Source organism: Callithrix jacchus, chromosome 3 (genome assembly GCF_049354715.1).
Source record: "Callithrix jacchus isolate 240 chromosome 3, calJac240_pri, whole genome shotgun sequence".
Taxonomy (NCBI): domain Eukaryota; kingdom Metazoa; phylum Chordata; class Mammalia; order Primates; family Cebidae; genus Callithrix; species Callithrix jacchus.
The window spans coordinates 154,995,100-155,005,996 of record NC_133504.1 but is presented as its reverse complement, the minus strand read 5'-3'; positions in this window follow the sequence as shown (position 1 = coordinate 155,005,996).

Below are 10,897 nucleotides of genomic sequence, written 5' to 3'. Positions count from 1 at the left end.
AGTCTTCAAAATTATGGTGCATTTTCTGCAACTGTGTCCATAAAGCTAAGGTCCTCTGCTTGTTTCTGGACTCCAACAGATTGTAGTAAGCTCCATCCCCATGGTGGCTTGGTCGCCTCCACTGCTCTTGCATGGAGGCAACCTTGGCCCCACCCCTAGTCACTAGGCTGGGGAAAAGTCCACCTTGGAACACAGAGACTGGAGTTCTTTTACAGAGGCCTTTTCCTTCTCCTTCTTCTGGTAGGACAGTAGGAAGGGTCTAAGCTGTTGATCAAAATTCAGGTCTTTCAAAGGCCCACTCATCTGGCACTGGGTTGCTGATCTATTTTTTCTTTGCCTACTCCAGCTGAGATCAGATCATACCAGTTTGTTTCCTGGTCATTCTAACTGGGCCTTTTAGGCCTCCCTGTTTTAGTTCAGCAGAATTGGCTTCTCCCTTTTCCCCTTTTCCTTTAGTAACAAGTCAGGCTTTATCTCTAATCTTTCCAGTTTTTCCAAACTCACCTGTGGCTTCTCCCATTATCATATACATCTCTTACCACAAGGGGGATCGACAGGGACCTGAGAGGACCGTTCCACTCCCACAGGCCAGCTTTCAGCAACTTAATTTTCATGCCCGAGGTAAACATAGCTTTATCAAGTTTTGCAGACTGTTGGGTATAAACTACCTGATGTATGCTCATCAACTCCCTTAAATTGCTCTGTGCTTCCTCCAGAGAGCGCCATGCCAGGGTCCGACCTGGGAAATCTCCTTCATCTGGCCAGGCCTCTTTCACAGGCAGGATAATCCAGTCCATAAGACTATGATTGTCCTCCACGGTTTTAGTATTGTGCAAATACTGTCTCCAAGCAGGATGAGTGGGTAATGTTACTCATTTTTCCAGCTTCACTCCCCGCTAAGGAAATATTATCCCCACAAGTGTCCCATAGCTGCATCATCCATGAGGCTAAGCTTTCTCTTTGCAGCTATTTAAAAGTGTTTGCTCTGCCCACTAATTCTGCCAAGGTGTACTCATGGACAGTTAAGGTTGCCTGGGAAGGCTGTCAGTTATTGCCTGGCTGCATGTGTTGGGCTTTTGCGTTCTTCTGCATGAGTGGTCTTGCTCTCAGAAGGGAAGAATAGCTATCCTTGTCCTCCAAAATAACCTCTACATCTTTATCTGACTCACTAGTTGGTTGCCAAAGATTAGCATCCCAGTCCAGTTTGGCAAGGACAGCTCACACTTTCAGCCAGCACAACTTCCTCCCTATCAGCCAGATAAAGTGGCAGGCTAGGGTTTCCCTTAGTCCTTAAGCTCTTATTCTTAGAGTTTCCATCTCATCAAGCTCATCCACCAAGCTGGATGCCAACACAAATGTGGAAGTTCTCATATGCTTTCCTGTCACTCTTCCTCTGGCTTTTATAACATCACCTCAACCACGACCTGTGGTCTGTGGCCAACTCACACAGCCCATAACAGTGGCAAGCTCATGTTGTCACCACTCAGTGACCCTTCTTACCACAGTGGGTCATAGAGTTTTGGATTAACAAGCCTTTGAGACCCTCTGGCATTTTCAGGGCACCCCAGTACTCACCTGGCAGTCCACAGGCATCTAGCAAACAGGCAATGTCACACTACATAGATGAGAAGAGCCCTGACATCTCCCCGAGGATACTTCCTTCTTCTCACCCATACATTGGTTTCCTGGCTCCTCCTGGCTGGCCAGGCGACTAACTGTTCCATGAAAGGGTCATTGCTGAGTCTGTCCCGCAGACTCTGGCCGAGTGACAGAAAAACAGAGTACACAGACACAAGCTTGCTGTCAGTGAAGCTAGGGAACCCCTGCCAGAGTGAGCGGCAGCCTTGATAAGCCAGCGACGCTCTCTTTTATTTAGTAGATTTGATGACACGGGCCTAGAGCAAGCACAGTTTGTGGGTAATAAACATTGTCAACCCCCTAAATAGAAAGCAGTCCTGCCTGTGAATGATCACAGGTTGGTTTTAGGACAACATAAGTAACAAGCTATTTAGATCAACTCCTCTACATTCCCTTGTTAACTGCCTTTTGCCCCAGGGTAAGAACAGCCGCCTTCAGCTCATTCTTTCCCAAAGCTTTTGCAAACCTCCTGGCCTTCCAAGAACATTTGTGTCTTTCTTATAATTTTTCCCACCACCCTAACCGGTCTTCTACATCTCCCCCTTTCCTGTGTTTTGCATCAGGTATTGTTGATTGAGGAGCACAGATGTGTGCAGCAACAGGTTTGTCAGGCACAGTGGTTATAAGTAGCGTTCTGGCTTTGCATCCTAGAATTAGTAAATAATGAGACAAACATGAGTATGATCAGTAACATTTTTTTTCCAATCAAGGAGTGACCTGTAGTGTTACTTGGCACCTCAGTCCACTGTGTGCCATTAATGAAGCAACCCCACTGGGGGAATGTTAATCCTTTCTAGCCAAGAAGTCGAATTTATTAGAGGCTGGGAAGGGAGTGTCTGCCTAAATAACAGTCAGAAAAAAGGCAGATATAGAAGACGGTCTTTCTAGAGTGTGGCAGGTACAGGTAGCAGGCAAAGTGAGAGAATAAAGAAGGGACAAATTATCTGGAGTGAATGGTGTTTGTGTTTGGAGCAGGATTTGCTCGGTCTTCTGAGCCGTCTTCTTCAGCATTCCCCAGGTGATGTCTGGGACTTGTGTCATCCAAGGGAGCCACATTGTCTGGGGCTGCGGGTCCTGCAGCGTCATTTCCTTCATTTCTGGTACTGGGTTGGGTTTACATCAAACCATAGTAAGGTTTGATGTGTCATGCTGGAATCTAAAGAGGAGGCGTGAGCACAATCATATCCTCTTCTCCATATTAGCACATCGTTTGGACCGCACCATACATTACTATTCGCATCTTTGCATAAAACTGCAGGTTTTATGTCTTGTTAGCAAAGCGCTTTTCTACAGCTGATTGAAATTTATTATTTAAATTTCAGAAATTCAAGGTAAATAAGGCTTGTGATAGTAGGGTTGCAGGGTCCTTACTCATATTCCCCTTCTTTTGTTTTCTGAGCATATTTTTAAGGGTGGGGTGGGCTTGAGAGTGGACTTAATGAGGGCTGTTTTAAGGTACTGCGATAAATGAATAGAGTAAGCAGAGTCATTAAAAGGCATTAGCGTGTTAGGTATGGGGGAGTGAACTACTTTTGTAGGCATGACTACAGGAGATAAGAACTGAAGCAGTTTGTCAGCAGGAAGGGCATGCTCTATACAGCCTGCATAATCAGAGAGCTATCTAAAGATCTAGTGAGGAATTCTTATGACAACAGGGTCATAACCTAGCAACAGATTGCATCATCTGTGGCCCATAGAGATGACTTTACTAACTAGCTGGATATAGGGAGATAGTGTTTTAGTTCCAGTATGTGAGCAAAAGACCCATTCTAGGAAGCATAGCCCTGGGGTCATCTGTCCTAGTAATCCTGTTGGGGAATGTTCAGTAGGAAAAACAAACAATTGAACTGAATATTTTGGGTCTCTGTGATCTAGTTGCCTAGAGAAATAGCTTGTTCTGTTTCCTCAATTTCCTTTTGTGCTGCAGGGGTTAAATATCTGGCAGAACCTAGGGCTGTATTGCCCTTCAGGATAGAAAACAGGTTTTGCAACTGTTCAGTAGTTATGCCAAAGATCCGGTGAAGCCAGTTCATATCACCCAGTAATTTTTTTTAAGACAGAGTTTCACTCTTGTTGACCGAGCTGGAGTGCAGTGACACAATCTCGGCTCGCCACAAACTCTGCCTCCCAGGTTCAAGCAATTCTCCTGCCTCAGCCTCCCAAGAAGCTGAGATTACATGAGCCTGAAACAACACCCAGCTAATTTTGTTTTTTGTTTTTTTTTGAGACAGAGTCTTGCTCTGCTGCCAGGCTGGAGTGCAGTGGCACAATCTCGGCTCACTTCAACCTTCACCTCCTGGGTTCAAGCGATTCTTCCACCTCAGCCTCCTGAGTAGGTGGGACCAGAAGCACGTGCCACCATGCCCAGCTAATTTTTGTATTTTTAGTAGAGACAGGGTTTCACCGTGTTGGCCAGGATGGTCTCGATCTCTTGACTTTGTGATCCGCCCACCTTGGCCTCCCAAAGTGCTGGGATTATAGGCGTGAGCCACCACGCCTGGCCTAATTTTGTATTTTTTAGTAGAGACAGGGTTTCTCCATGTTGGCCAGGCTGGTATCAAACTCCTGACTTCAGGTGATCCACCCACCTTGGCCTCCCAAAGTGCTGGGACTACAGGCACGAGCCACCATTCCTGGCCTACCCTGTAATTTTTGATAATAATTTAAAGTATGTAAGTTTCTAGAATTTAACTTAATCCTCTGGGGTCTTACTGACCAGGAAGTTAGTATGAATCCAAGATATTTGCAAGGAGAGGACATTTGTACTTTTTCAGGTGCTATGATTGAACCTCTTAACTATGTATTTCTTTGGACAGAGACGTCTAAACTTAAAAATACTGGCTCCATTGGGGCTGCTAATAGAATATCATTCATAAAATGAATGATATTGCAGTTAGGAAATTCTTTTCTACTGGGGAGCAAAGCCTGATTTACATGATACTGACACCTAGTAGGACAGGTCAGTATTCCTTGAGGAAGCACTTTCTAATGTAATCGCGAGCTGGCCTTTCATTTTTGATAGATGGTATTATAAACACAGATTTTTATCTGTCCTGTTCTGCAAGGGGAATAGTATAAAAGCAGTCTTTTCAGTAAATAATAACTATAGGCCAGTTTTGAGGAATTGCCCTGGGGTAAGGGAGCCCCAGTTGAAGGGACCCCATAGGTTGCATATTAGCACTAGCAGCCTGTAAGTTAAGCAAAAGTCTCCATTTGCCATACTTTTTGGGAGCAATGAAAATGGGCAAATTCCAAGGACTCTTAGATGGTTCTGTATGGCCAGCTTTTAATTGCTCCTCAACTAATTCATGTTAGTAATTTCTCTTCCTTTAAAGGTCACTGTTCTACCCAAATAGGATTTTGAGAGAGTCAGGAGTAGGAGAGGAATAATAGCGGTCATTATTAGAAAAGGGTTTGCTGTTCACATAATTCAGCAAATTCTGCCCTCCAGAGGAGGTACGGACTGGCATCTAGAGTTGTTTTAGCACCGACCAGTCCCATGGGCTCATACGGAAGTTGTCTGCTATGGCCTCAATTGATCCTTTCATAAGTGGGCTAGTAGCTCCATTTTCTCTAATGCTTTTTCTTATCTCTTTATTAGCATCAAAAGAAACGTGTTCATACACCTGATTGCCTTGTTGATTTTGCATTACTGGGCAGGTCAAGAGCTCCCCTTCTAATGCCTTTTGCCTAAGACAGGGTCCCATAGCTGTAGTGTCTCCCTTGTTATTGTTCCAATTTGTTGTGGGAGGGGGCTTAGGGACAACCTCTGTTTCTTCTGTGGAACTTTTACTCAGTAATGGTGGGGCTAAGGGAGGAAGACGAGGTAGTAAGGTAGGTGATGGTTTGTCTTCCTTTCCCTTTTTGGGCTCTTCTGTGTAGAGTGGAACCAAAGCAGCCATGACTAAGGCCTATAATGTTAGAGATGTTACTGGGACCCATTGCCTTGTGCATGATTGCATTTAAGATTCCTCCCCACTCATTCCCAGAGCTCTACATCTAGCACGCCTTCTTCTGGGAACCATGGGTTATGGGAGACAACAGTTTGCATTAGGTCCTTTAATTGAGTCTGTGAAACTGAGGCTCTGCTAGCTTCAAGCAGCTGTTTCAATACTTTTATCTACTGTTTCTGTTGATCTGATAACTGTTGTCCCGTGCTGATAACTGTTTTCCCATGATGTAACCCTAGCTTGAACAATTCCCTCAAATTTGGAGTGGGCACCAAAGACTTACTAACTTACTGACTGCATACTCTCTTCAGCTTCATTTTTGAGGGTTCTGTCACAATCTGTTGCAGCGTTCCTCGCATGGGGCACCAGCTGCCAACTCTGTCCTGAAGACTCTTGCTGAACAACAGATGAACGGAGTATGCAGACACAGGCCTGCCTGTCAGCACAGCTAGGGGACCCCTGCAAGAGTCAGCAGCAGCCTTGATAAGCTGGCGATGCTCACATTTATTTAGTACAGATTCAATGACAATGGCCCAAAGCAAACACAATTGATGGGTAATAAACATTGTCAACCCCCTGAGAAGAGAGAAATCCTACACAGGAACGATCAAAGGTCAGTTTTAGGACAACATGAGTAAACAAGCAGCCCCAAGTGCTGAAGGAGCCAAAAAAACTGAAGAATGAGAAAGACAATTCCCGTTTGTTGGTAAAGGGTCATTTATTAAGGGAACTTGCAGAAATGTGGTCTTGGGCAGCAACAAGGCTAGTAACTCGATAAACCACTACAGGGCTTACATAGCATCTGGAAAGGGGGCTCTATATCAAGGGTCCCCAACTCCTGGGCTGTGAACTGGTACCAGTCAGTGATCTGTTAGGAACCAGGCTGCACAAGTGGAGGTGAGCAGCGAGCAAGCAAGCATGACCACCTGAGCTCTGCCTCCTGTCAGATCAGCCACAGCATTAGATTCTCATAGAAGTGCAAACCCTATTTTGAACTGCACATGCCGGAGATCTAGGTTGTGCCCTTCTTATGAGAATCTAACTATGGCTGATGATCTGAGATAGAACAGGTTCATCCCAAAACCACCTCCCAAACCCCCATCCATGGATGGCCTGTATGTGTGATAAGGTCAAGGTTGCTTGAACTAAAGTGAGGATCTATAATGAGAACCCTAAGGATAGTAAATAAAGTAGGAATCAGGAGGCATTCATGGGACTGAAGCTAATCAGAAGTCAACAAGGTGGATTAGCACCCAAGATGGAGCCACTTTTGTCTTGATATTATTTTACATTCCCATCAGCAAAAGTTAAGAGTTTTAATTTCTTTACATCCTTGCTAACTTGGGAGGTGGAGGAAGGAGAATCACTTGAACTTGGGAGGCAGCGATTGCAGTGAGCCGAGCTCACACCATTGCACTCCAGCCTGGGCAACAGAGTGAGGCTCTGTCTCAAAAAAAAAAGTTTTCTGATTCATGGGCATGGGATATCTTTTACTGACTTTGGCCTTTCATTTTTTTTTTTCAATGTCTTTTATGGTTTCAGAGTATATGTTTTGCATTTCCTTTGTTCAAGTTATTTCTAAGTATATTTTGATGCATTGTTCTTCAAGTTTTCAGTTTGTTCATTGCTGCTGTATAGAAATATCATTGATTTTTATGTAGTGATATGTATCTTGCCACCTTGCTGAACTCATTTATTAATTCTAATGGTTTTTTAGTGGTGTTATAGACTAAATGTATGTGCTCCCCCAAAATTTATATGTTGAAATCCTAACCCTCAATGTGACACTATCAGGAAGTGGTACATTTGGGAGGTAATCAGGTCTTAAGAATGGAGCCCTCACGAATGAAACTGCTGCCCTTATAAAAAAGACCACAAAGAGCTCTTTAGTCCTTTTTCTGCTATGTGAGGGTACAACAAAAGATGGCAGGCTACAACCCAGAAAAGAGCCCTCACCAGAAGCGAACTATGCTGACACTCTGATCTCAGACCTCCAGGCTCCAGAACTGTGAGAAATAAATTTATGTTGTTTATAAGCCACCCAGTTTCTAGCACTTTGAGTAAGACCAGTAGATTTCTAAGTATTTGCTATAAAGAAAATGATGTCATCTGCAAATAGAGGCAGTTTTACTTCTTTCCTTTCTGATATGAATTCTTAACTCCTAATTGCCCTGGCTAGTACCTCCACTACAATGTTGAATAGAAGTGGTGAAGGCAGGGTCAGGCACAGTGGGTCATACCTGTAATCTCAGCACTTTGGGAGGCTGAGGCTGGAGGATCACTTGAGGCCAGGAGTTCAAGATGAGCATATGCAACATAGGGAGACTCTGTCTCTACAAAAAAAATACAAAAATTAGCCAGGTGTGGTGACGTGTGCCTAAACTCCTAGCTACTCAGGAGGCTGAGGTCAGGGGATTGCTTGAGCCTGGAGGTCAAGGCTTCAGTGAGCTGTAATCACTCCACTACTATCTAGCCTGAGTAACAGAATGAGATCTTGTCTCAAAAAAAAGTAATGAGAGCAGGTATCCTTATCTTGTTCCTGATGTTGGGGGGAAAGCTTTAAGTATATGTTTTACCATTAAATATATGCTGTAAGTTTTTCCATAGATGCTTTTATTAATTGAGAAAGTCTTCTTTTATTCCTGGCTTCTTGTGTATTTTTGAAGGAGTAGAGAGTATGGTTTCTTTTTTTTTTTTTTTTTTTTTTTTTTGAGACAGAGTTTCGCTCTTGTTGCCCAGGCTGGAGTGCAATGGCGCAATCTCAGCTCACCGCAACCTCTGCCTCCTGGATTCAGGCAATTCTCCTGCCTCAGCCTCCTGAGTAGCTGGGATTACAGGCACATACCACCATGCCCAGCTAATTTTTTGTATTTTTAGTAGAGACGGGGTTTCACCATGTTGACCAGGATGGTCTCGATCTCTTGACCTCGTGATCCACCCGCCTCAGCCTCCCAAAGTGCTGGGATTACAGGCATGAGCCACTGCACCCGACCCAAGAGTATGGTTTCTTAATCAATAAGGAAGGAAACAAATGCTATGGGCACAGTGTCACAATTTGTGAGGTGCTTCTCACAGTGAGGTTAGCACTCACATCAATGTGCAGAGCAGTGATCTTTTTTTTCTCTTTTTCTCCCTACTGCCTCTACACAATCCTGTAGCTTTTCTTACCCACCTGATCCTAGAACTTCAAAACTGCATCCTGTAAACTTGTTGGGAATGAGAAGTGTCATCACTTGGACATTTGCCTTTTAATAAATTCTCCCTTAACAACCTTAATTTTCCAGCCAAATTTTTTAAATTGCCACGGATGTATCAGTACCTGAGTAAATCTTAGGTCATGACCAGCCATCCTCAGCTCTGTCTGAGGGGAGATTTGCCCTTTCCATTTCACAAAATGTTATAAGCACCTTTGTACACAATCTTGGTCTGAATCTTTTACTACTGCTGTAGGATCAATTTCTAGGAAAGAATGACTAGATTGAAGGATATGAGCATTGTTATGTTACCTACCACCAAATCCTCTCCACAAAGGTTGTTCCAACTTACCTGCCCTCCAAGAGTGTGCTAGAGTAGACATTCTACATATCCTCCACAAAAATAACATTTTAGAGATCTGTCAATTTGATCGATATAGAATGATATCTCATTATCATTTTATTTTTATTTTCTTTAATTATAAATGTCACTGGATGTTTTTTCATGTTTATTGGCAATATGTATCTCTTTAGTGAATTACCTGTTCATGTCATTTACCTATTTTTATATCAGGGTTCTGTTTGTTACAATTTAATTGTGTAATGGTCCATTCTTGCACTGCTGAAAAAAAAAACCAGAGACGAGGTACTTTATAAAGGAGTGAGGTTTAATTGGTTCACAGTTCTGCAGGCTGTACAGGAAACACAGTGGCTTCTGATTCTGGCGATGTCTCAGGAAACTTACAATCATGGCAAAAAGTGAACAAGAGAGCAAGAACATGGCCAGAGCAGGAATGGGGGTGGGGGTGCTACACACTTTTAAACAACCGGATCTCATGATATGATAACTCACTTACTCACCAGCATGAGAACAGCACCAAGGGGACTGATACTAACATGAGAACTCTACCCCCATCCAATCACCTCCCACCTGGCCCCACCTCCAACATGGGGGATTATAATTGGACATGAGATTTAGTGGGGACACAGATCCAAGTCGTATCATTTCACCCCCTGCCCCTCCAAATTTCATGTCCTCTCATATTGCAAAACACAATCATCCCTTCTCAGCAGTCCCCCAAAGTCTTAATCTCATTCCAGCATTAACTCAAAAGAAGTCCAAAGTCTTGTCTGAGACAAAGCAAGTCCCTTCCACTTATGAGTCTGTAAAACCATAAGCAAGTTATTTACTCTCAAACAGTGAAGGTACAGACATTCAGTAAATACTACTGTTCCAAAAGGGAGAAATCAGCCAAAAGAATGGGGCTACAGGCCCCATGCTAGTCTGAAACCCAGCTGCCATGCCACATTTTGAACACTTTTCTTCTTAGAAATTTATTCTGCCAGATACCCTAAATGAGCTCTCTCAAGTTCAAAGTTCCACAGATCCCTAGGGTAGGGACACAATGTTTCCAAGTTCTTTGCTAACACTTAACAAAAGTGACCTTTGCTCCAGTTCCCAATAAGTTCCTCATTTCTATCTGAGACCTCTTCAGCCTAGATTTCATTGTCCATGTCACTATCAGCATTTTGGTCAAATCAATTTAACAAGTCTCCTGGAATTTCCAAATTTTCCCTCATCTTCCATCTTCCATCTTTTGCTGAGCTCTCCACACTCTTCCAACCTCTGCCTGTTATCCAATTCCAAAGCTGCTTCCACATTTTCAGGTATTTGTACAGCAATGCCCCCACCCACCCCCACCTCCGCCTTGATACCAATTTTCTGTTTTAGTCCATTCTTGCAGTACTATAAAGAAACAACTGAGACTAGCTAATTTGTAGAAAAGGAATTTAATTGTGAGACCTCGGTCACATTGGGGTCACCATCTGAGACCTTGATTACGTTGGGGTGACCACCTGAGACATTGATCACCACCTGCAGAGGTCTGTCCTGAAGACCCTGACTTAATGACCAGATGAATGAATGCACTCACACACACCAGAATACAGTGAATCTGAGTGGGCTAGGGATGGTTGTCAGCTGCTTTCAGAGGACGACTGCAGCTAACCAACCACAACTCCCTGTACCTCCTCACATTTATTCAGCATAGATTTAATAACAGAAGTTCTAAGTCAACAGGCTTGTGGATAATTAACATAGTTAAAAGAGTGGTT